Source organism: Garra rufa, chromosome 24, assembly GCF_049309525.1.
Source record: "Garra rufa chromosome 24, GarRuf1.0, whole genome shotgun sequence".
In the NCBI taxonomy this organism is placed as follows: Eukaryota; Metazoa; Chordata; class Actinopteri; order Cypriniformes; family Cyprinidae; genus Garra; species Garra rufa.
In genome coordinates, this window is record NC_133384.1 from 24,188,184 (window position 1) to 24,215,149 (window position 26,966).

Genomic DNA, 26,966 nt, shown 5'->3' on the forward strand with positions numbered 1-26,966 from the left:
GCCGCTTTTCCACTGTCGGGCCAGTGCGAGCCAGTGCTAAGAGCGTGCCGGGCGGGGCCAATGGCCTCGAGTCGCAAGCACCAAGACCAAAAGTAAGCTGCGTTTCCACTATCGAGCCAGTAGCCTCGCTGCGCAAACCTAAAGCCCGCCCTCTACACACCTCTTTGAATCAAACGTCACGAAACCTCTCCCCTTTCAGCGGGGAGATTGAAAGTAAGTCACCATAGTGTGATTATCGAAGGAAGAGAGCCGAAGCGGCTGTTTGCTCCTTTCGGTGTTTTCTTGGTGGAAGATGAGGCCGCGAAAAACAAGACGCAAAGACGGAGGCTCAGCAGCGTTTAAGGCGAAAGCTTATATTAGCTGCAAGGCGAAAAAGAACAATAAAGCGATGTGGAAGCCGGATACAGCGAATGCAGAAACGTCTAATGTTGGTGATGTCTGTTCTGATGCAAGAAGTGCTCTGACTGCAACAGTTGTTTATGCAGCAGCAATATTTGTAATATATTACATTAATAAATAACTTGAAACGAAGCTTTGTTTTTATGACCGACACACAAGTCTTTCTAATCAGACAGGCATTTAAATGTTTTCATCACAAATCTGTAACAACAGTTAATAGTGTAACGATTACTGAATAGGACCTGGTTTACACAGGACACAAAAGGTGCCCCATCAGATAACCATTTAAGTAATGTGCCCATCAAAACGGCATTTCCATATAATATCTGCCTAATGTAAGTGTCTTCTCTGGGCACCGCTTTGTCCATTGTGCGTTTTTATGGCTTTGTACTGCGCCGTGCGCCCGCAATTTCTTCAACTTCTCGAACTTGCATTGTAGTGCGCTGGATATTGCGAGTCCAGCAACGATATGTATTTTATCACGTCTTTGTTTCTGCAGACGCCGTCAAACTGGCGTTGTATATTGTCATCGGCCCAAATACATAGAAGAGCCCTGTATTAGTAATACAGCGAAATGCGCATACCGCAGACACACTCCGCCTTTCACTTTGACCACGCCTCAAGTCCCGGCTGGCCTGCTTTGGCCCAAGGTTTTCGTCGGGCCGAAAAATCCGGGCCATTGGCCCTGAGGAAGCACCGACGAGGCACGATCAGGCCCCGGAAGTGACAGTGGAAACGCGACTGGCTCTGGCACGCACTAGCACGCCCACTTTTGGCCCGACAGTGGAAACACGGCTAATGAAGCAGCACCTCCAGACTTTACGTGTCTGCAGACTGTCAGAAGAGGTGGAGGTGTAGCTGCTCTATTTAAAGATGTCTATCAATGCAAGCAAGTGTCATTTGGTCAGTACATGTCTTTTGAATATCTAGGGATTCTTCTGAAAGGTGCTCCACGCATTCTATTTATCATTATATACAGGCCCCCAAAATACTATCCAGTCTTTGTTGAGGAGTTCACAGAACTGCTATCAATGGTTTGTTCAGAGTTTGACTGTTTTGCTATTGCAGGGGATTTTAATTGTTCACATAGAAAATGCAGAAATCAAAACCACAAAAGAAATTATATCGGTTTTGAACACGTTTGACCTGATTCAGCATGTGCATGGGCCCACACACAATCGTGGACACACTCTTGATTTACTCATCAGTAAGGGTCTAAACATTTCATCCACTGTTATCAAGGATGTAGCACTATCTGATCACTTCTGTATTTTCTTTGATATATTGATCTCTGCTCCTACTGAATCTAGATCAGTCTCTCTCAGAAAGAGATGCATTAACAATAACACTAGTGTGCTATTTATGAAGGCTATATCTTCAATGCCAAGCATTTCTGCAGACTCTGTTGATTTTCTCCTGGAGTCCTTTAACTCAAAAGTTAATAATGTCATTGATGACATCGCACCTGTCAGAATCAGAATTTCTGGCAAACAGAAATCACCGTGGAGAAAATCAACAGCAGTACAGAGTATGAAAAGACAATGCAGGAAAGCTGAGCGGATGTGGCGGAAGACAAAACTTGAAATTCACTATAGCATCTATAAAGACAGCCTTCATGCTTTCAATGTTGAACTAGGTAAAGCGAGACAAAAATTATTCTCGAACCTTATATAGCAACTTAAACAACACTCACACTCTTTTTGCTACTGTTGAGAGACTAACAAACCCCCCTAGTCAGATCCCTAGTGAACTGCTCTCTGACAGCAAGTGCGATGAGTTTGCTTCCTTCTTTTCTGAGAAGATCAAAAATATCATAAAGACAATTAGCACACACTCAAGTTATGCAGAGGTCAGACAGATTCGACCGCAATTTCAAAAAGTCGTCACTATGCTTGCTTTTGAAGCAATCGATAGGAACTTTTTGAAAGAAATAGTACAGCACCTTAAATCGTCAACCTGCTACCTTGACACACTTCCCACATCTTTTTTCAAAAGTGTGCTTAGCTGTTTAGAAGCAGATCTCTTAGAAGTGGTGAACACCTCACTTCTTTCTGGGACTTTTCCAAACTCCCTGAAAACTGCAGCTGTTAAGCCCCTTCTGAAAAAGAGCAATCTTGATAACACCATACTGAGCAACTATAGACCAATATCAATTCTTCCTTTTGTAGGCAAGATTATTGAAAAGGTTGTTTTTAATCAGCTGAACCACTACATAAACTCAAACGGATACCTGGACCATTTCCAATCTGGTTTCAGACCACATCATAGCACAGAGACAGCGCTCATAAAGATAATAAATGATATTCGCCTAAATTCTGATTCTCGCAAAACATCAGTGCTGGTATTACTAGATCTCAGTGCTGCATTCGACACTGTTGATCATAACATCTCCAAGCAGGAGACAGCAGTAAAGTGTGTGCTGGTTGACAAATAATAATGGAGGGAGGGATGATAACCGACCTGAAAAGATTAGTAGGCTATAGAAATTTTTTTTATACACCCTGAACCCTCAAACTTCGATTGGACCACATGTAGGCTATCGGTAAGTTGCCTGTGTAGCCAATATATAGTAAACTTACCATTATATCATTATCATTTTTATTTAATGCCATGTCAGCAATCTGACCTATCTTCATGGCAGAAATTCAATTACAAAAACACAAATATCATATAAATACTAAACCTACCATTATAACCAATAGCTGTAGCAACTGAGTCTCATGCCTTCTCCTTTTTTCGTGGATCTTTATAGCAAGGATCCTGTGGATCGTCGGTTCTATTTCTAGCAAGCAAACGTTTTCCGCGCGTTTCACGCAGGCAGTGTGCAAGCTCTAACCTGTTAAAATGGGAGCCGAAATAAAAACGGACACGGCACGCAGCTGAGACGCTTACGCCATGCATCCAGTGTGTCACCGGCCTAAGTTGACGTCCAGGACATGCAGAGTCCCACAAGGCTCAATTATAGCGCCGCTGTTGTTCAGCCTGTATATGCTCCCACTAAGTCAAATAATGAGAAAGAAACAAATTTTTGTCTTTATTGTTGTGATTATTATTTAATTTTTTTATGATCTGTATGCTATTATAATTTTAATTCCTTTTATGTACAGCACTTTAAATGACCTTTGTGTATGAAATGTGCTATATAAATAAACTTGCCTTGCCTATTAAGAATGTCATCTAAGTTGCTTGTTTTGCCTCTGAAAGGCAGGTATTTTGAGGCCATGTGTAGGGTAACATCTAAAAGTCTCTCCAGGATGGCCCTATTTTTCTCAGTTTCTGTTTGGAACTCCCTGTTTAACAGAGAGTCTATACCTTTATCTTGTAAAACAGGTCTTTGCAGATTTTTCCATCTTAAGTAGCAGTCTCTGTGTGCTTCACTCCTCTCATGGATTGGGAGTTTATTGTACATGCAACGCCACTTCACATGACACATTTTAAACTAGCCAGTGCACTACAGGAAGGCTTTTTCTGTATATTGGAGAAAACTGACTTTGTATAATTCAAGTATTCAGGGAACGGCTTCCCCCTGATTCGCATGGCATTTCCATTTTCTTTACTCTCAATTTTCTGACCTTGTCCTCCCTATCCTGATCAGTACAAACTGCTTGTCACAAACCAGGGTCGTTTGTCACAAGATTTTCTTCCCTTTCAAATCCCTCAACATTCAGTCCATCCTCGGCATCTAAATTCTCATCTCCATCTTCACTCTGCTATCTGTGTCTCACTTGCATCTGTACCCTCTTCCATCTCTTCCTCCACTTCCTAAGTTCTCCTTGACAAACAGGAAGAGGGTCCTGGAACTGACAAAGTATATAGCATTTCCTATAGCCAATCTTTTCCACTCTACAGATGCCTCTTGTATTTTGTGTACGTATCACTTTCAGACATTAATGTGTTGCCATTAACCCAATACTAATAGCCACTTACCTTCTTCTTTTTCATGTGGGAGCGCAGGGGCTGATTCAGGGGATGCAGGAGTTAGGGGTTGGGAGACAGCCGGACCAGTTGCTGCTGCTGGTTCATTTGACTGTTTGGAACGAGGCATGATTTTGACAAAGCACCCGCTGCACCCTGCTCTATCGAAACGTGCTAACTTGTCGAAAAATGGTACCGTGGAGACCTGGGTCCTCATGAACAAAACGTGTGGACACACAGAAAAGTGACGTAGGCTACGATCATTGTCACGGGCAGTCCACTAACAATTTAGGCCTACTTACAAACACACCTTTTCTTGGGAAATATTGGGTAACATACTGTCGACCCTTTGCCTCTTTCACTTCTCTTATTTTTTTCTCTTTTCGTTTTTGACTTCCAGATTTTTGAGGCATTTTCACTTCTTTTTCCATCAAGCTGATATTCTGTCGCATATCTCAGTATCCCCCTCTCAGTCATGGGCCCCGAGGGCCCCCAATCTGACTTTGTGTCAACATGGAACTTTTGCATTATTGACACACCATTGTCCTATTTTAATACTGTAAGGTTACTTTGACACAACTTGTATTGTAAAAAGGGCTGTATAAACAATCTTGACTTGATAGATGCTACACGAAGGCCATCATGTCGCAACATCTCCTCTAATAAAGACAGACATTGACATGGTTGGTAGTTTTCTGCATGACTACATGCACCTGGTTTGTCTCTGGATAATGCAGAGACTTTCGGATCTTTTTACTTTAGGGCCGCTCTGCATTAATTTATCTTCTTAGCTGTGTCAGGTAATCTCAGGTTCTCTTGAAGGGTTGAGATTTTACATTCCTTTGCACATAAACCAACACCACTAGCCAATAGACTGAGGTGGAAAGCTACGGAACTCAGGCAGTTCTTGTAATACACTGGTCCTTTGTAATGTACTGGCCCCACCAGTGTACAGTCATGTTATGCTTTTATCAGTTGCAATTCATATTCTTCATAAATACTGCTTTGTGTTGAATGGCTTTGCTCACATGTCTTTTGTTGAACATTTCGGTGTGTTATATGGGCAGGAATTTGTGTGTTACAATGTGCTTGGATTAGTGCACCTTTCTGAGGATGTAAAGCAGCATGGGAATTTAGATGAATTTTCTGCTTTTCCACTTGAAAATTATTTGGGCTCTCTTAAAAAGCTTGTGAGAAGACCTTGAAATCCTTTGGCTCAAGTCATTCGAAGACTATCAGAAATAAATGTCCAGGACAATACAGTACACGAGAGCATCAGTAGCCTCAGACGTGAACACAATGATGGCCCTGTTCCACTGAAATTTTCAAAATAAGTTAGTCAGTTACATGAGGTCATTCTTGATGGTTTAGTCATCAAAAACAACAGATGGAGACAACTGTGTGAAAATACAGAACTGGTTGCCATTGTTGTGAACATTATAACATATTATTAAGAATATTAATATTAATAAGTATGTTAGGTTGCCTCTCCAAGACAGTTTTAATTGTTTTACCACTACTACACACTACACAGACTGCAGAAGATTAAATGTGGCGTATGTGGCGATAAACCAGTAGAAACTCTGATGTTGGTAAGTATGTTTCCAAATTATATTTTTATTTATTTCCACAGTGCCAGTTCACTTGAGTGTCTGCAGCCAATAAAACCTGTTTTTATTTCAAGAAAAGCAGCAGTGGACGCTTGTAGGCCATTTTCTAGAAAAAAGTAAGTGCAAACTGTGCAAAACTTTTACTTTTGTGTCCAAAATTGTTGTTTTGAAGGATCAGTTTACTTCTAGAACAAACATTTACAGATAATTTACCTCAGCATTTTGTCATCCAAGATGTTCATGTCTTTCTTTCTTTGAGGAAAACATTGCAGGAATTTGTCCATATAGTGGACTTCTATGGAGCTTGCGAGTTTCAACTTCCATAATGCAGTTTAAATGCAGCTATGAGGGTCTTGTCCATTGAAACGACTGGTCATAAATAAATACGTTCCTTAAATAAATTAACATTTAAGTCGGCGCCATTGCGCTTCAGGCGCCTCGTGTTCGAATCCCAACTCGAGGACCTTTCCTGATCCCGTCCCCTATCTCTCTCCCATTTCGCTTCCTGTCAATTCTGATCTGTCCTATCACAATAAAGGCAAAAATGCCAAAAATAAATCTTAAAAAAAAAAGTGTACTCTGTGCATGTAGAAAAACTCCGATCTCATTTTCTCCTCCAACTTCAAAAGCATCCTACATCGCTGCAGAAGTACCAATTTTGTACTGGGATTAGTAGTTATTTTGAAATTGTTGGGGGAAATGAGATGGGAGTTTTTCCCACATACCCTAACTGTATTGAACCGGAGCACACAGAGTACTTATGCCTACTGCAGAGCTAGACAAGATGAGCATCTGTGGTTTAAAAAATGTATAAATGTTAATTTAAGAAACTGAAAGATCATCTCACTAGATAAAGACCCATATTCATCGACTGGGGTCGTTTAGAGAAAATTGGAGAAATGTAGAAAATTCTTGAAATGTTTTCCTCAAAACACAACTTCTTTATGACTGAAGAAAGAAAGACATGAACATATTGGATGACAAAGGTAAAGTGACTGGACATCTTGTAGTCTATTTTAGTCTTAGTCTCCTAGTCTTGTAATCTATGATATAAACAAAAGTGTTATGTTCTTTTTTTCTTCATTTGTGTGTGTGTTCATTAGGCATGTTTCATATTGTTGCATTTGTGGAGACTAATGAGGTGAAGGTGGTGCCTAGTAGCTGGTTACACGATGAGCAGTGTGTCTGGCCAAATCTGAAAGGAGCACAAATAAAGAGTTAAGCTTCTCTACACAAAAGGCTCTGGTGTTCAGTTTTTAGGTTAAATCGATTAAAAAATACAAGTCACTTCAACTCGCGACAATAAAATTAGACATTTTTGTCAAATAAATGTTGCAGTGCTGCAAATCTTTCTACCACGGTAAGAATAGCAATGTATATGCAATGCAAGATTTACTACTTTTTCAAGAGTGGATTTGGACAAAATTGACAGTTAATACAACACCCTGACTCTGATGAACTTTTCAGTGTGCACTTTTTTATTTTTTTTTTATTTTATGAAGATACTCCTGTTAGCTTCTACATTTACACAAACATTTGGATGTTGGCAAAAAAAAAAAAGAGTAAAAGATCTGGGAGCAAAACTACTTAAGAATGTCTGAACTGGGGACCACGTTCATTTGTGTGGATCTTGTTCTGCTTTAACATTAACATTTTCCTGCTCTGAACTTTTTATTCAGTTCAAGGTACATTATACTCTTAAAATTATTGAGAATCTCCATACACTAAAATATCAAATAACACTGTAAACACAAATAAACACACTGGAAAACACTATGCCAGTGATATACTCCGGCATCTAAAAATAGTTTTTGACAGTTTAGTCGATGCCTTATTAGAAAAATGTATGCGTATATTAGAAAAAACAATAACATATTTTCAAATGCTTCTGCATTATGCAGATTAATGTAAACTAATTACAAAAAAGTTAACTTCATCAGCTTGCACATTTTAGATATACATTTTTAAACAAGCTTTCAGCCTCCTTTGCTTCCTCTGATGGACCCTCTCTGGGTGTACACCCAATTGTACAAATAATAATAATTTCTCAAACTAAAGCAACCAGTTTTTCGGCTTTCATGTGTTTACTTAACTCAAATCTTTCTTCTTACAGTTTCACAGATCACTGTTGCAAACAACCATTGAGATTTACACCATTACCACCATTACTTATCCAAGAATGAGGAAAGGAAGTGAAGTGAGGCCAAGTATGGTGACCCATACTAGGAATTTGGGCTCTGCATTTAACCCATCCAGGTGAACACACACCCGGAGCAGTGGGCAGCCATTGCTGCGGCGCCCGGGGAGCAGGTGGGGGATCGGTGCCTTACTCAAGGGACTCACCTCAGTCGTGGTATTGAGGGTGGAGAGAGTGCTGTACATTCACTCCCCCCACCTACAATCCCTGCCGGACCTGAGACTCGAACCTGCAATCTTTGGGTTACAAGTCAGACTCTCTAACCATTAGGCCACGGCTGCCCCCGAGCATGTCAACCATGAGCATGTCAACCATCCCTAAAGAACCCTTCATCTCCACTGATGAGCTCATTACAGCCCTCGTCACTGGGCGTTGGTGTGCGATAATGGAGGTTGAAGACATTTTACACTTCAACTGAAAAGGGTGAGTATTTGCATTTCCCTTTATATTATATGTTTTTGTATTAGCCAGTGTTGGTTAATAGTGAAAGAAGCACCTTCCCTAAGGAAGCACCTGCTCTGGCCAGGTCCCCTGAGGGAGCACCTGTTCCCTCTGTATTCCCTGAGGGAGTCTCTGTTTCAACTGTGTCCCCTGAGGAAGCACCTGCTCCAGCCAGGTCCTCAGAAAGTGCACCTATTCCTTGCGCAGCCTCCACGGAAGCACCTGCTCTGACCAGGTCTCGTGAGGGAGCACCTGTGCTCACTGCTTCCCCCAAGAAAGTACCTTCTTCAGGGCCACACTGAGGAGAAAATTAACCATCCCTGAGAATATAAGGCTGTATCTGAAAAGGGATGTCATTTTAACACCTTTGCCCTTAAGACCTTCAAAGGGACCAGCCCCACCAGCCAGGAACGACCTGTTCCTTCCGTTTCCCCTGAGGGCAAATTGTTTCCACCTGTGTCCCCTGAGGAAGCATATGCTCCAGCCAGGTCCTCTGAAGGTGCCTGTTCTTACCACTGCCTCCAAGGAAAAACCTGCTCCGCCCAGGTCTCCTGAGGGAGTACCTGTTTCTACTGCATTCTCAGAGGAAACACCTTGTCCAGGTAGGGACACACAGAGAAGAAAATAATGGTCCTTGAAAATATGAGGCTGTACCTGAAAAGGGATGTTATTTCAACATCTTTGCCCTTAAGGCCTCCAATGAGACCAGCTCCACCTTCCAGGGCCCCTGTTCCTACCACTTCCTCTGAGGGAGCACCTGTTCCCACTGTGTCACCTGAGAAAGCACGTGTTCGAGACAAGTCCCCTGAGGAAGAACTTGTGCCCACTGCATATCCCAAGGAAGCTGCTGCTCTGGCCAGTTACCCTGAAACAAACCTTGGGCACACCAGGTTCCCAAAGATTTTTTTATATATCTACAGTCAGGTCCATATATATTAGTACACTGACACACTTTTCATAATTTCAGCTCTGTATGCCACTAGAATTGTTTTAAAATGATAGAATCAATATGAAATTGAAGTGCAGACTTTAAGCATTAATTCAAGGGGTTGAACAAAATTATAACATAAAAGGAATTACAACCATTTTTATACACAGACCCCCCATTTTCAAGGGCACAAAGGTAATTGGACAAATAAATATAATCATAAATAAAATGTTCATTTTTAATATTTTGTTGAGAATCCTTTGCCGTCTTAAGTCTGAAACTCATGGACATCCCCATAGACTGGGTTTCCTCCTTTGTGGTGCTTTGCCAGGCCTTTACTGCAGCTGACTTCAGTTGTTGTTGGTTTGTGGGTCTTTCTGCCTTTCAGTTTTGTCTTCAGCAAGTGAAATGCATCCTCGATCAATTTGAAATCAGAAGATTGACTTGGTATTGCACATTATTCCACTTTTTTACCTTTAAAAACTCCTCAGTTGCTTTTGCTGTATGGTTTAGGTCATCGTCCATTTGTACTATGAAGAGCTGCCCAAACTACTTTGCTCCATTTAACTGAATCTGGGCAGACAGTATATCCCTATACACTTCAGAATTCTCCTGGCTGCTTCTGTCTTCTGTCACATCATCACTAAACACCGGTAACCCAGTGCCACTGGAAGCCATGCACGCTTATCAGGGATGCAGACAGAGGTATGGTCAAAAAGGAGTGAGATTATCGAAGACCGTGCTCCCGCAGCAAATATCATATAATTGCATTGCCACCAACATCTGCCATCTTGATAGAGGAGCTGGGCCACACTTTGGGTAGATATGATGGTAGCCACTCTCTGTGTGTGTATAGCACTCTGGTAGTGTTTCAACAGAGCATGCACCCCCTTGTTACCATAATTAATATCTTTCATGCAGAGAGTACATTTAGCATATCCCTTTTTTTTTTTTTTTTTTTTTTTTTTTAAAGTCTGACATTTTGAATTTGTGTTTGGCTGTCTTGACCTCAATCTCTGTTTCAACCTGTAACCAAGACCAGTTCCACCTTGTTTTACAGCCCTCATCCACTTTCTGCACTGTAAATGCCTCCCTCTCATCAAATTCTCTCATTCTGCAAATGAAAAGTTGCATATTTTAGCCTTAGTGTAGCATAAAACGACCTGACATCTATAATCAGGACGTCTGGATACCCTATACCAGGGGTCTTCAACTAAAACGGCTCAAGGTCCAGTAATGAACCCTGCTCACCAGCCAAGGTCCGGACAATTATATCTTAAAAAAACTATTTATGTTTTTTGCGGGACAGGGTATCTGCAGCATATTTTATGTTAAATTTGTGACAATTAAAGGTTGTATCAGCGATTTCTAGCCTAAAACATAAAGTGTCAAATTCAGCTGAGCTTTCTTCACGATCCGCTCGCTGCCTGCCCCATAAATTGTCTGTGAAAAAAATGCGTCTCTCTGGTCAGCCTAGGGTCCGAGATATGCAAAAAAAACAATCGGCGCTATCAACTATTCCACAGATAAACAAACAGTGTTCCAACCAATCAGCGTCAGGGGTTTGGTGTTGTGGACTTTCCTACTGGTGCTGGGATGTGAGGGAGGCGGAGCGAAAGTCCACAACACCAAACCCCTGACGCTGATTGGTTGGAACACTGTTTGTTTATCTGTGGAAAGGTTGGTAGTGCCGTTTGTTTTTTTGGCATATCTCGGACCCTAGGCTGACCAGAGAGACGTGTTTTTTTCACAGACAATTTATGGGGCAGGCAGCGAGCGGATCGTGATGAAAGGTCAGCTGAATTTGACACTTTATGTTTCAGGCTAGAAATCGCTGATACAACCTTTAAGTACCTTTTTTAAGGCCTGAACAAAAAATAAATAAATAAGTTTAAAAAATAAATAATTATAATGACTGTAAAAAGCATGATTTACAATTCAGATGCAGGTTTCACAAAACAAAAAAATATTTCTTAAATTATAAACTTCACATTCCAGCCTTCAAGAGTCAAAAGTATCAATTCTTATGTTAATTTAAACAATTATTGTCAATCAAGTATTTCATTATTTTGCTGCCTTAATTGTTTAAATTTGTATAACACATGATCTTGTCGATCCATCAGTTCACATTTACAACTCTAGGTGTTTGCTGTTTAAAGGAGAACTCCGGTGTGATATTGACCTAAAGTGTATTGAATCATGATACCGAGTGTAAACGTACCTTGCATATCTCATCTCGTCTTGTCCACTGCTGTCCGAAATCTGGGGTCAGTTAGCCGATGCTCACAACAGCTTGTCAATGAGATCAATGGGGCATCGAAGCAGTCATGTAAATAAATCACTGTTTTACGCCATTTACGAGGCACAAAGTAGCGCCACACTTCATCGGTAGACTTCCAAGGGCCCTGACATTCAAAACGCGACATTGAAAACTCATAAAAAGCACCGGTAGTTTATTTACGAGAAGATTTATATAGACAGTAACTTCAAGGAGTTTAGCGATCGCCGCCATCTTGAATGTAGTCACGTTAAGTCGCGGGCGGGCCGGAAGGGCGTGTTTAGGCGTCTCTACGTTTTTAATTACCTTTGTTTTAGAAATATATTCAATCAACTATCAAAAACTATATATCAGTTGAAAGCTAAAACACTCAAGATTCATGTTCTGAGCTTTTTTTCGGAATCAAAACACCAGAGAGGAAAGGGTTAACATAAATGCTGAAGAGTCACAGCCATGTAAACCGTAAAAGCAAACGGCACTACTTCCGTTTCATTGCATATAGCTCCGATCAGCTCCGACTTATCTTAGAAACAACAGCACACATTTCAAGGTAAGAGTTCACTGTTCAAAATGCATCCCAGTTTTTAATCCAAAACAAAGAGTAAATGGGGTAAAAACCGAAAGATCATCCTTTGTTTACATGAGCGATTCGAGTTATAGTTATCGATAACGTCCATTTTCAAAGAAATATCGATTCTAATTCGTGTTCCAGCGTTGAAATGCCATACATTTCCCATAGAATAGACTCTTCCGAGTAAAATGAGTCCTCCCCCGTCTCTCTCAGTCAATCAGAGCCCAGTCCATGACGCAAAGTCTCCGGAGAGGTACTGACTGGCTCACCGGGGTGTCACTCTTGCGGTCATAAGGTTTGGCTGTTTCAAGCAAGCCAATGCATAGCCAGCAAAGTTTTGATGGATGGAAGTGTTAGCCAACCACGAGGACGTTTACAACGAGTGAAATTTTGCGTAGTTTGCGTAAGCAGGATTCAGGAATACCCAAGCGCAAAGTTAGGTTGCATTCGTGCGCTTTAGTTTACGCACGCCGCGTACATATGTACGGCGTCTCTACGCTACATTGAGTGTGTGTCAGAGAACGGATTTTCTGCAAAAGCTTACATCTGAGTCTCTCCATCATAGAACGTCGACTTTATAAGAGTTTTGTGGCGTTTTTAGTGCTATTGTGTGTGGTTTTTCGAATTCGTGGCGAAGAACAGCAGAAAGACGCACTGAGATGCACCCTAGCCATGGATAGCATTAGCACGTAAGTGTCAACAGCGTTCTCCGAATGTTTATATGTTATGTATTATGATATGTCTGATGTGTTTTGTTCATGTGCTGTTCTAGATTGTAAACATGACAACGGGGAGGAAGTGAGAGGACTTCATGAGGTATGGATGTGTTTGTTTGTGCGTGCCATGTGTATGTATGAGTTTTGAGTGTGCGCGCGTTTGTTTGTGTTTGGGTGGGTGTGTGTGTGTGTGTGTGTGTGTGTGTGTGTGTGTGTGTGTGTGTGTGTGTGTGTGAGAGAGAGAGATAGAGATAATACAAATATGTAAACACAGTGTTGCGGATTTGATTTGTTTTGTTTACACACTTTCTTTCTTTCTTTCTTTCTTTCTTTCTCTCTCTTTCCTGTCTTTCAGTGACTGGCATCCAGTTGGTCAGAGAACAAACATTTTCAGTGACTGGCATCCAGTTGGTCAGAGAACAAACATTTTTAGTGACTGCCTTGAGTCTTCCTACACTGAAAATACTATAAATAATGTATTTAGTTTTACAGTAGTTGGGTATTTGTAATAAGCAGAGAAAGACATTTACAAATGTAAACAAATGGATTCCTTGACTTTTCTTGAAATAAAAGCTCTAAATGACATTTCCCAAACTTTTCTTGAAATAAAATACATATAGTTTCTGTAAGTGAAACGTGAAAAAAAAATAAATAAATAAAAATAAAATAAATAATAATAATAATAAAAAAAAAAAAAATCAATACATATTACTAATTATTTCAGGAATAGTTTAGGCGTCCTTTCAAAAAATACCATTTGGAGACTTGGTAACCAAAAAAACTACAAATGCTGTTCATAAATATTTTTTTCTTCAGTGTTTTGGTGGGCAGAGCAGTTCTGAATTGATATACATAAATGTAATGTGTTGTTTTGACTCATTTGGTCAGTTGGTTACCAAGTGTCCACTTGGGGTCTCCAAATGGCTTTTTTGAAAGGACGCCTAGACTTTTTTTACATAAAAGCTTACAGAAACTACATTTTTGGGAGTATCATCCTCAAATTTGAATCAAAGCATGAACAGACATTCAGCTTGATCCTATTGGTGTTTTCAAAGCCCTATCATCCAATCCTCATCCTTTTTTCCCTAATTATATTTTATTCAAAGATATCGCGAGTCACTTTCATGTATGTTTTACCTTGTTTTACTCTGTTGCTATACTAATTTTGAGTTATTTTAACTCCAGAGTAACAAAGATTAAGGTGTCTACTTTCAATCAATACCAGATTTATAAATATAGACCTTAGGGTTCAAGAGCTACAGACATTTTTATTTGGGTAAGTCGTTTTTCAGAAAATGATCAAAAATAGGGGCGCTGGTTAAGAGGTTAAAGCATAATTAAACACCCTTTGCAGAAGAGGAGTGATCTCTGCTTGAAAACACTTATAAAATTCCCCAGGAAACTCATCCACACCGGGTGATTTGTTATTTTTAAGTTTTTTGATAATATGTTTTATTTCATCCTGAGTTATAGGTTCCACTAATACTTTAGAATCATTTTCATCCAATTTGGAAAGATTAACCTGTTGAAGAAACTTTTTTATTCTTTCTGATTTATTAGGTATGGCAGGGGAGTCATACAACTGTTCATAGTATTTAGAAAAAGCATTGGCTATTTCTTTAGGATGGGACACCACATTCTTAGAATAGGGACACATAATTTTTTGGACGATTCGACTGGCTTGTGATTTTTTTAATTGGAAAGCTAATAATCTACTGGCTTTGTTGCCTTGTTCATAATATTTTTGATTACTAAATCGTAATGCACCTTCAGTTTTGTGTGTTAGTAAATCGTTTAACTCATTTTTACTTTTATTCAGCTGAATCAAAACTTTATCATCATTTGTCTTTTTGTGTTCTATATCTAACTTCCTAATCCGATCTTCTAAGTTTTTTTGTTTTTTCTCTCGTTCTTTTTTTAGTTTGGAAGACAGTGCTATTATTTTGCCCCTTAACACCGTCCCATAATGTAGAAGGGGAAATTTCATCTATATCATTTAGCTCTAAATATTCCTTCAGCTCGTCCTTTATATTTTGAACCACCTCAGGATTATTCAAAAGCGATACATTCAGTCTCCATAATTTAAAGGGTTTATTTTGGTCTAAGCTTATAGTCATTACAACCGGACCATGATCTGAAAGAGTTTGAGGCTGAATATAACATTAAACCACTCTGTGGGCTTCTTGTTTAGGTATACAGAAAAAATCTATTCTCGAGTGGCTCTTGTGGGCTTTCGAAAAATGAGTGTAATCTCTTTCTTTTGGATTTTTAAAACGCCATATGTCAATAAGGCCAAACTCCTCCAGGAAGCTACACAGTACCTTAGATTTTAAGGTTTGATGCTTTTGATCCACTGGGAATTTATCTATGTAACGATTTATTACACAATTAAAATCCCCTCCCAATATAATTATGCCTTTTGAGTTTGCTGCCAAAAGTTGAGCTACCTCTTTAAAAAAACCTGGATCCTCTTCATTAGGTGCATAAATATTCATAATTGTAACCATGACCTCTCCTATAGAACCTATCACCATCACCCATCGACCTTTTTTGTCCTCCAGTACTTTATCTGGGACCAAACACAATGATTTATGACAGAGTATAGCTACTCCTCTCTTTTTATAATTTTCATAAGAAGCACAAAACACCTGTCCCACCCACTCCCGTTTCAACTTGTTCAACATGTTCTAGTTGATTGAGGTGTGTTTCCTGCAGTAACCCCAAAGAGCAACTCAACCGTTTTAACTGTGCAAATATTTTTTTCCTCTTTATGGGGTGATTCAGGCCATTTACATTGTAACTAACAATTTTCCAATTACTCATACTGTACTATATTTAAGATCCTTTTTCCCTCCTCCTTCCAAACTGTGTACCTTTTGCAACTGACAAAGTGAACAGGTTTGCCGATAAACCATGAACAACAAAAAAAAAAAAACCTCCTGAACCAAACAGTGTTTGCAATGAACTTCCAACAATACAGTGGGTCATCCCTTAAGCACCAAAAGATGATCCATACTTTATGTAGAACCCACTCCCGATGTAAAACAGGCAGGGAGACATAGCTCCCTGGATAGAGCACACAAGCTGTGTGAGCAGCAGTCCACATGAAAATGTGATCAAACCTCTGCTGCCTTATACGCCCAGTCTAACTTAATAAAATAAAAAATTAAACGCTTCTCTGCATTCCCATGCCCCGAATTTTTTGTTGTTATTTTTAGTACACGTTATTCAGCCTGTAGTTTCTGCACTTTGATTAACATTTACTCCACTAGTCTTAAATCAGTCAAGTTACGTAACAAAAAGTGTTTTGTTTTTTTTCAATCCGACCTCTTTACTCATGTCTCTTCCTTTTAGTGCTGGTCCACACTCTTCATAATGTCTCTGATCTCTCCCGGAGACAATGACAGTCCAAGCTTCCTCTGATTACCTTGTGTTGACCATCTGTCACGAAACAATTCTCTCTCCAGTTCGTCCCGATCATCCACTTCCACCGTTACTCCTAAATCCCTCAGCGTTGATTGCGCTTCCCCGAGTGAAGGGAAGGTCTTAACCCCTGTGTCCAGAAAAACCCTTAGTTGAGCCGGGTACGGTGCTTGAGCTTTGATGTTACGTTCTCTGAGTTTTTTTATCACTTCACGCACTTGCTTTCTTTTTCTTACAACTTCTGGAGAGTAATCTTGGTCGAAATAAACTTTTTTCCCTTGATACTCAATGTCTCTTTGTTTCCACGCCTGCTGTAGCACCACTTGTTTCACACTGAAGTCCAGAAAGCGAACTATTATTGATCTCGGCGGCGCCGATGGCTTCGGTTTCGGTGTCGTAGCTCGGTGGGCTCTCTCCAGAGAGACGATCATATCTTCTTGTAACTTCAGTGCTGTTTTAAAAAAGCCAGTGATAAACGGTATCATTGCTTTGCCCTCTGCGTCTTCTGGTATCCCATATATTCTGATGTTATTTCTACGAAGCCTATTTTCCAAGTCATCCTGTCTTGCCACTAACTTAGCATCTCTGCACAACAGATAGGCTAGCGCTCTTTCTTGCCGTATTCCTCTGTCTTCGGTGTTACTCACTCGGCTTTCTACTGTAGTCATCCTTTCCTCCAACTGGCTGATTTGTTGCTTTATTTCTGTCATTGAGGCCTCCAGTCTTGTCTGAGACTCTATAATATCTCTTTGTGCATCTCCAGATTCTTGGCGAAACTTTCTCAGTTCCAATAGCAGCGCCGCTACACCCCCGTTGTCGGTTTTGGCTTCGGAGCTAGCTATGTTAGCTACGCTAGCATCTACCGTTAGCTGTTTCTGTGTGCTTTTTCCATCATCATTTTTTCCAGCTTTGGCGTCCCTTTTACTAAAATTCGGGCTGAGCAGTGTTCTTAAGCGTCCGACTCGGGCATGACGATACCGGAAGTTCTCCTATTGGTTGTTTTACCTTACTGCTTTGATCATGATTGGTTAATCTGGCTGTTATTCAGGAAACTGACAGGTGAAACTGCGCACGCCTTTGTAATTTAAAAAATTTCGACTGTTACCGCATTTCCGAATGAGGCTGTGAGCTGTATAGACTGTATGGGGGCTGCTGCTCATCGAAATTATTCGGTTGGTCCCACATTATTTATATTTTCCTGTAAAATTGTTATTTTGAGCGAATTTGAATTGTGAAATCTCAAAAGAGAACAAAAACTGGAACACAGAGGAAATAGACGTGATCTGCGAGGTCCTGCAATACACAGTAGGCTACTGGCTAAAGGCGCGGTCAAACTGCACTTTTCGAATGCATGCGAATGCATTAGAACGGAAACGCAAAACTGTGCAAAATATTTTTGCATTTCGCTGCGTTTGAAAGATCAAGCTTGGTGAACCAACGAATTCGCATCACATGACTCTGTGGCTGCGTCCGAAATCGCATACTTCCCTACTATAAAGAATGCGAAAACAGTATGCGAGGCAAGTAGTATGTCCGAATTCATAGTATTCGAAATTCAGTAGGCGAGAAGTGCCCGGATGACCTACTGCTTCCACCCGAATTCTGCAGTACGCATACCATGGACACTTTCATATCCCATGAGGCTCCGGGAGAGGAGGCGTCATATTCGGAAAATGGCAGAAAGTGGAAACGCGGCTCTTTTCAAGTGTAAGTACCTCAGGAAAAAACATTGTTTATCGTGATTAAATTACACTTGTTTAACACAATCTAAAATCGATGAGGTGAGTTCGTGAATCGGCTGTAAGAAGTTGTTTTGTACATCTGCTTGTTAACACAGGTTTTTTTTTTTTTTTAAACGGAAACATTCGTTCAGCAGTTTAATGAGATTAGAAAATTAAACGAATTAAAGCAATTTGTTTCCTCTTTTACTAATATTAATTTTTAGTTGATATTTTGTTGGCTAGTAATAAGTATCCTTTATCTTGTCAATGTAAGTTAGCATTAATGGATTGATCATTATTGTTTTGACATTACAGGAACTGATAATCACAATCGGCTCCTTATTCAGTGGAGAGTGGCGAATGAAGCTTTCTTCACTGGAAAGAGAAAAGCTGCCATCAAAGGTTTTGAGTAAGTAAACAAATTATGTAAAATGTCCTTTTATTCAGGTGCTGTTGACACTGAATGTAGTACACACTAACACTTCAAGCAAAGGTTTTACTGCATTATTTTTTATGCTTGATCTCTGTGCATATATTGTGACAGAGCAGAAGCTTGATGGGAAAATTTCTTCTGCTCAAGTTAAAAGAAAGTGGGAAAACCAAAATCAAAAATATAAAGTAAGAATAAAAAAAATTGGTTCACCCCAAAAGAGTTTTTCATGATTTGATTATGCTAATGTTGTTAATGTCATAGTAATCTAATGAATATAATTGTTCTTGGTATTTTGCTTTTACCTTTTTTGTAGGATCTTAAATGTCCAGAATTTTGTGAGCACCCGAGGTTACAGCAGCATCTTGGAAATGGTATGCTGTCCTGGATGAGGCAATAGGGGGCAGACCATCCATCACAACAGCCACCCTTATTGCCTCATCCGGATCATCCTCGGTGAGGTCAAAAGCTGAAAGAGCAGGGAGGAAGAGGAAGGACATAGATTAGTTATGTATGAGATGGAGGAGAGGGAGATAGAAAGGTAAATGGAAGCAGTAGAAAGGGAGGAGGGGCGATGGGGAGAGATGATGGAAAGGGAGGAAAGAAGAGAAAGAGAGAGACAAGAGCACGAGAAGAGACAAGAACAAGAGGCCAGGGAAAGAAGAAAGAAGAGACTGAGAAATGAGAGAGAGAGAGAAGAAAGACGAGACAGGGAGACAAAGGAGAGAGAGGAGAGATTTCTTCAGCTTTTAGAGCTATTTGCAAAAAAAAAAAAAAAAAGAATATTAATAAAAACTATACTTTCTTTACATTTGTTTATGCTAGGTTTGTCATTGTTTCATACTGGTTATCAAGTTTTAATGCAGTGTTAGTTTCCAGGGATTTACAGTAGCTAGATTTTGTCAGTTGTGAAGTGCCAATTAATAAAATGATGCATTGAGTAACAACAATTTTAAAGCACTTATGTGCACACAAATTTTTGGTTAGTTTCCAGCTGTTTTTTAAATGACGTTTTATTAACAAAGTTCGGGCGGAGCACGTTCAGATAATTAACTTGGATGAACAGGGGGAACACAATCAGTAATCAACCTAATTAACAGATGGTATTTATACCACAGCCTTCCCTCTGTTCTTTTGACAGTTTTCTAGCATCCCTCCACCACCCCTTCTCCACACTTACAACCATTTTCTGTCCTAACCAGGGGGTATTCTGAGTTCGGGCCAAAATACCGAGCTCGGAGCCCTTTCATCGGACATAACCCATTTCCCAGTTTATTATATGTAAGTGTGAACTCGTGAATGAAGCAGGAAGTCATGCCAGTCCCCACCTCTGAGGACTGGCGAAGCATTGCCACTGACTTCCTTCATCAGTGGAACTTCCCCAACTGCCTTGGGTCCATCGATGGAAAACATGTTGTGATCAGGGCCCCTGACAACTCGGAGTCTCTGTCTCTTCTGGTATTCTCATATACTGGTTTGATGGTCCTGACCGAATGTAAACGCTGGACTAAGTCAGGCTTGATGGTCCTTCCTGAACCTGAAGGCTAAACTGACTCGGGCTCTCACTCAGCTGGCTCGCTTCACACTGCTGACTGTGTGTGTGTTGTCTGCGCTGCCTGACTGTGCCCGACCATGGCATCCTCTCTTTCCTCTGGGGCCAGGGTTTCTCCAAACCCCACTACCATATTGCTGGCAGTAATTCTATCTTCTAGGAAGGGGTTGAGGAAGCCCATGACCCCACTATAGCGCCATGGCTAAACACTGCTCGCACCTGCTCCACTCCACTTCCTTTCTGCCTCCTTTTTCCTCTCTTTTCTGAAGGTGTCTCTAAGAGGCCTCCACCTTTTTCTGCAAGTGAAAAGACAATAGAATAAGAGATGGAGAAATGTTTATAGAGATTAAGTGTTCAAACGGTGGACTTCTACATTCCGATTGGTTGCCACTGAGCCGTGTCATAGCTCATTACCATAAAGTTGACCTGACTTCAAGTCTCCCCGACGTCCACACCGTGCAAAACACGCCACGCTGCTTCTCGCCGCCGGCTCACACTGAAAATGAATGACTTCTGGGCGGTTTGATGCTTTCGCCGGTTAGAGGGCTCCAAGTGTGGTAAAGCAGCAATGGAGGGGCCCACGTTTGATGAGGCAGCACTGGAGGGCTCCATGTTTGGCGAGGCAGTGCTGGTTCCCAGAAATTGGGAGCAGAAAAGAGAGCTGACTGATCCCAAAGTGTGCCCTAATTTGCTTCCAAATTCTAATTGTACTATGTCTAGTGATGCTTCCACGGTAGACACTTATATCTAGAGCCACTCGAGACAGGACAACCGCACCCAAACTGTATGGGTAGCAATGCTGCCGTTCCATTTGAAGCCAGCGGGGGGATTCGGCCAAGTTATCAAACCACAATGAAATTATTCTCATATTAGAGGCCCAGTAATAGAAACAGAGGTTAGGGAGAGCAAGCCCACCAGCTTGTTTCGGTTTACAAAGGTGAACCTTTTTAATTCTGTGACTTTTATAATCCCAAATAAAGGAGAGAATAATAGAATCAAGACTCTTAAAAAAGGACTTGGGCAAAAACACTGGAAGGCATAGAAAGAGGTACAGTAGTTGAGGAAGGAATATCATTTTAATTGTATTGATCCTCCCAATCATTGAAATAGGGAGTGACCTCCAGAATTGAATGTTAGTTTTCAGTTTGGCCACAAGAGGGGGGTAATTGGCTCGGAAAAAAGATGAGAATTCTTTAGTGATTTGAATCCCAAGATAAGTGAAAGTCTGAGATGAAATTTTAAATGGTAAATGTTGTATCAGGGATAGATCCTTTAAGCCAACAGGCATCAACTCACTTTTAGTCCAGTTGATCCTGTAACCAGAAAATGACCCAAAATAGTTAATTTTGTCCAAAAGAGCAGGAATGCTTAATTGAGGCTGAGTAATAAACAAGAGTACATCGTCTGCAAATAACGAAATTTTTTCAGTTGTATCTATAATATTAAGGCCGTGGATACTTAGATCGGTGCGAACTGATTCAGTGAAGGGCTCAATGGCCAACGCGAACAGGAGGGGAGAAAGGGGGCACCCCTGTCTGGTGCCCCTAAATAAGCGGAATTGAGAGGACAGCATTCAATTGGTTAAAATTTGGGCCCTGGGATTTTTGTACAGGAGTTTAATCCAGGCAATAAATGTGTCTCCTAATTTAAATTTGCACAGCACATTGAATAGGTAAGACCACTCTACCTGGTCAAACGCCTTCTCTGCATCAAGAGAGATGACTACAAGGTCGCTGGTGCTGGACTTATTGTGATACATAATGTTGAAAAGACGTCTAAGGTTTGAGAAAGAATTTCTGCCACGGACAAACCCTGTCTGGTCAGGATAAACAAGTGTGCTCAAATATCTATTAAGTTTGTTTGCTACGACTTTGGCCAAGATTTTCTGGTCTACATTAAGTAGAGAAATGGGTCTGTATCCTCCAACTTCCTCTGGGTCCTTACCCTTTTTCGGAATAAGTGTTATAACTGCCTCATTGAGCGTTCAAAGGAATGAGATAACATTTTAAGCATATACGGTGTAAGCATGTTGCCAAATGTTTTGTACAATTCACAAGGTAGACCATCAGGCCCTGGGGTTTTGCTTCCTTTTAAAGTTTTAATTGCCTCTTTTAACTCCCCTGGAGTGATGTCTCCATCCAAGAAAGTCTGATCCTCTTGTGGAAGAGAAGGGAGGTTAATACTGTCAAGAAAGGTTGCTATACAACGGGGTTCTGCGTTAGTTTTGGAGGAATAGAGTGCTTCATAGAATTCTTTAAAACGGTTATTAATATCTTTCACCGAAATGAGACTGTCTCCATCTTTTGATTTGACTTTATGGATTGTGCGATCATTCTCCAGTTTACGCAATTGTCTAGCAAGCAATCTTTGGGGTTTCTCCCCAAATTCTAAATGTTTTTGTTTTAGGTAGAGAAATGATTTTGAAATCTTTGCCGAGGCGATCTGATTGTATTGGAGCCTCAACTGCAAAATATGTTTATATTTATCCAAAGAGGGATGGCTTGCATTTTTTTATCTAACAGATTAATTTGATTTTCTAGTTCTAGTAGCTTAGCTTTATTCAGCTTGTTTCTGCGGCCCATGTAGGAAATTATACAGCCCCTAAGATACGCTTTTAGAGTCTCCCACAATAAACTTGGGGAGGTCTCGGCGGTATCATTAGTTTCGAAAAATATTTCCAATTGCATGCGCAAGTATTCAGAAAATTTAGGGTCGTTAACAAGTTGAGGGTCCATTCTCCATAGTGGCCGAGAGGAGTGTACACCACTTAGATACAGCGTGAATGTGAGAGGACTGTGGTCAGAGATCAATATATCACGATACTTTGGATTATGAATATGAGATAAAAGCTTCGAGTCTACCAAAAAATAGTCAATACGGGTATAAACATTGTGTACGTGCGAATGAAAAGAGTAATCTCTCTCTGTGGGATGGAATAGCCTCCACACATCAGTTAGGTTAGACTTATTGATGTATGCTTTTAGGAAGTCTCTTGTGTTAGAGTGTGGGGCCCGTTTCTTAGAGGAACTGTCCAATATGGGTCAAGAGTACAATTTAAGTCACCCCCAATAATGAGATTAGTTTGCGAGATATCCGTTAATAGAGAGAACACCTTCTTAAAGAAAGCTGGACTATCACAGTTAGGACCATAAAGATTCACCAGAGTTATATGGGTGGTGTAGATTACCCCAGTGACAATAAAGTAGCGACCCTCCACATCAGTTTTGGTTGAAAGGTGTCTAAATGGAACCCCTAGCTTGGGAGTTATTTTTAAGGTGGGTTTCTTGAAGGAAACATAATGTCAGAGGACAAAGATTTCAAATGGGCAAGCACTTTACCCCTCTTCACTGGGTGCTCAGCCCTTTCACATTCCAGGTGGTATAAGTTAGGCCTCCCTGTTGTAGGATTTGTAAAAAACCCACACCAGAATCCGAACTTGAGCCCGAGAACGCGACGAATCTAATTGAGATCACGCCCATGCCGCCCCGTCGATCCACTGACTATTAAAACCGACCAAAGAAAAACACCCCATTCACACTGCCTTCGCCAACGATCCCATATACCGTTTTGAAATAACCGTGACCCTACCAGCCAATAGCTACAGCCCTGCACCAGAATTCAGCAAGTGATGGAGATGTTGTTTGTGTTTTGTGAGTGCCTTGCTCCCTCTCTCTCTCTCTCTCTCTCTCTCTCTCTTTCTCTCTCTCTCTGAGTGCATGCTGGGAGTGAGTGGGTGGAGTTGGCGTGCGTGAGCTGGAGTGAGTTCTGCGGTGCGAGTGAGTTTTTCTATCTTTTTTCTATCCTTTGTGGCTTTATTGTTGGGTTAGTAAGTTTTTTTCGGGTGTGTGTGAGAGGCGTCGTCGGTCAGGGTGATCGCTATGGCGGCGTCTCAACACGCAAACTTGGAAAGTTTATCGCGTCGGCATGGCGTTAAAGTCATGCCCGTGGAGCGTTGTTCAGTGGAGGAATGTGTCCTTGCTGTTGCCGCTGTTATTGGTCATGATTGCATCCTTTCTGCGTCTAGAATGAATAGCGCAATAGTGATGTTTTTAAATAACATTGACAAAGTAAACAAAGTCGTAGAGACTGGGATTATTGTGAACGATTCCCTTACTCAAGTCCTGCCTTTAGTACAGCCTGCAAAAAGAGTAGTATTGTCAAATGTTCCACCATTTATTAAGGATGATATAATTGAGAGAGAATTGTCCAGACATGGGAAGTTTGTGTCAAAGATTAGGAAAATCTCACTTGGTTGTAGATCACCACAGTTGAAGCACGTTGTATCTTTTAGGAGGCAGGTGCACATGATTTTAAACAATCAAAACGAAGAGTTGAACTTAGCCATGAAGTTTAGGATTGAGGATTTTGATTATGTCATTTTTGCTACTTCAGAGTCCATGAAATGTTTTCGGTGTGGTTGTGAGGGTCACGTAATACTTGTGTGCCCTGAGAAGAGTGCAGATCAGAACCGTGATACAAATGAAGTGCTAAATAATTCAGAGCAGCTACAAACAAGTGATAAAGAAAAAAACCCTTCAGAAAAAAACCCTCTGCTCTCCCCCCACTCACCATCATGAACAGCACCGTAAACACAGTGGAGTCATTCAGGTTCCTTGGCAATACCATCTCGCAGGACCTGAAGTGGGACATTCACATAGACTCCATTGTGAAAAAGGCCCAGCAGAGGCTGTACTTTCTCCGCCAGCTGAGGAAGCTCAACCTGCCACAGGAACTGCTGATACAGTTTTACTCTGCCATTATCGAATCGGTCCTTTGCACTTCAATTACCATCTGGTTCAGCTCAGCTACCAATTCTGATCTCAGAAGACTACGTCGGATAGTCCGGACTGCTGAACAAATCATTGGTACAACCCTCCCTACCCTTCAAGATCTCTACTTATCCAGAGTACGAAAAAGGGCTGCCAAAATTACTCTGGACCCCTCACATCCAGCACACTCACTTTTTGAACTTTTACCATCCGGTCGGCGCTACAGAGCACTGAGCACTAGAACGACCAGACACCGAAACAGTTTCTTTCCTCAGGCAATCCATCTCATGAACACTTGATCGTGGAACATACAACACTATACATTTTACTCCTTTTTCCGTTATTTATTTAAAGCACATACTTACTTCCATTAAAATGTCTTGCTATTTTTGCACATTGTCTGTCTTGTATACTTGTATATTGTTCTTTTTATAATATGTATCATCTTGTCACTGTCATTCTGTAGCACTGTGGAGCTCTGTCACAAAAACAAATTCCTAGTATGTGTAAACATACCTGGCAATAAAGCTCATTCTGATTCTGATTCTGATTCTGATAAAATATCGTGTGTTGATGAAGAGGGGCATGGTGATTGTGGAGGTAATAAAGCTGAAAGTGTCTCTACAAACGAAAAAATGCAAGAAGGTAGTACTTCTGAGATTAGCAAGCAGACCATAATAGATGATGCTGTGGATGTCCATATGTTAGAGGATCAAAGTCTTTTTAAAACACCGACATTAAAAAGAAAAACTAAAGGCAAAGGAAAAAGGGTTAGTAAGAAAGTCTCTGGAATTGTCACTGAGGATGCAAGAGAGTTGGACTCAGAGCTAAGTAATGTTGAGGAGTCTGCTGTGGATAGCGATTGTGAGTCGTCAGACTCTGTGAGCTCAGTCTCACAGAAGAGGTCTGTACGCAGCGCTTACACATTGGAAAAAATTAAAAAGTTTCTTCAGACAACGAAGGGCATGAAAGGTGTGATTGTAGAGGATTACTTTCCAGATCGTGAGTTGTTCATAAATTCAACTAGAACCTTAATGAAGGAGGCTGGAGCCTTCACTGAACAAGAAGTTTTTAGGCTGAAGAAAATTGTTCAAAAGCTAAAACTTAATCTACCGAATGACGAATTTGAATCAGTATAGTTTCTTTTCTTTCTTTTTGAGGTGTTTGTTTTTGGTGTGCTCAATCTATTTTCTAATGAGTAGTATAAGGTTGGGCACACTAAATTTAAATGGTGCTCGGGACAGCAAGAAGAGAGCAATACTTTATGATTCGATTAAACAAAAGAAAATTGATGTAATGCTGGTCCAGGAAACTCATAGTGATGTTTTCAATGAGAATGACTGGTTAGTGGAATGGGATGGTTTAACTGTCCTAAGCCACAAAAATCACTGTAGTGGTGGTTTAGCTGTACTCTTTAAAAAGAGCTTAAGACCTGTATCATATGATGTGGAGCATGTTGTTAATGGACATCTAATGAAAATAACAGCAAGGTTTGAAAATAGGATCTTAGTTTTTATAAATGTGTATGCTCCTGTTCTTGGTCCGGAAAGAGTTGTCTTTTTGGATAAATTGAGTAATATCTTGTCAAATTGTAAAGGGGAGGAATTTGTGTTTATTGGAGGGGACTTTAATTGCACGGCAAATGACAGAATGGATAGGAATCATAAAGAGCCACATCTAGCTTCTCAATATACTTTAAGAAGGCTTATAGCAGAACATGACTTGTGTGATAAATGGAGGACCTTATATAAAGAACAAAGGCAGTACACATGGGCTCAAACAAGAGAGAATTTTATTTCCATGGCTAGATTGGATAGGTTCTATTGTTCTAAATACCATTTTAATGCTATCAAGAAATGTGAGATTTTTCCTAGTGGTTTTTCTGATCACAGTCTAGTTACATGTAACATTTTTACCTCTAATATGTGACCCTGGACCACAAAACCAGTCATAAGGTTAAATTTGACAAAACTGAGATTTATACATCATATGAAAGCTCAATAAATAAGCTTTCTA

At 40.5% G+C, this 26,966-nt stretch overlaps 1 long non-coding RNA gene across 1 annotated transcript; it reads left to right on the top strand.

Annotated features, from left to right (window-relative positions):
- The first annotated feature begins 12,042 nt into the window (after positions 1 to 12,042).
- Positions 12,043 to 13,640, top strand: LOC141300034 (uncharacterized). Its single transcript, XR_012341903.1, has 3 exons — positions 12,043 to 13,028; positions 13,112 to 13,155; positions 13,411 to 13,640. It is a non-coding gene; the product is annotated as an uncharacterized lncRNA (long non-coding RNA).
- Positions 13,641 to 26,966: the final 13,326 nt, after the last annotated feature.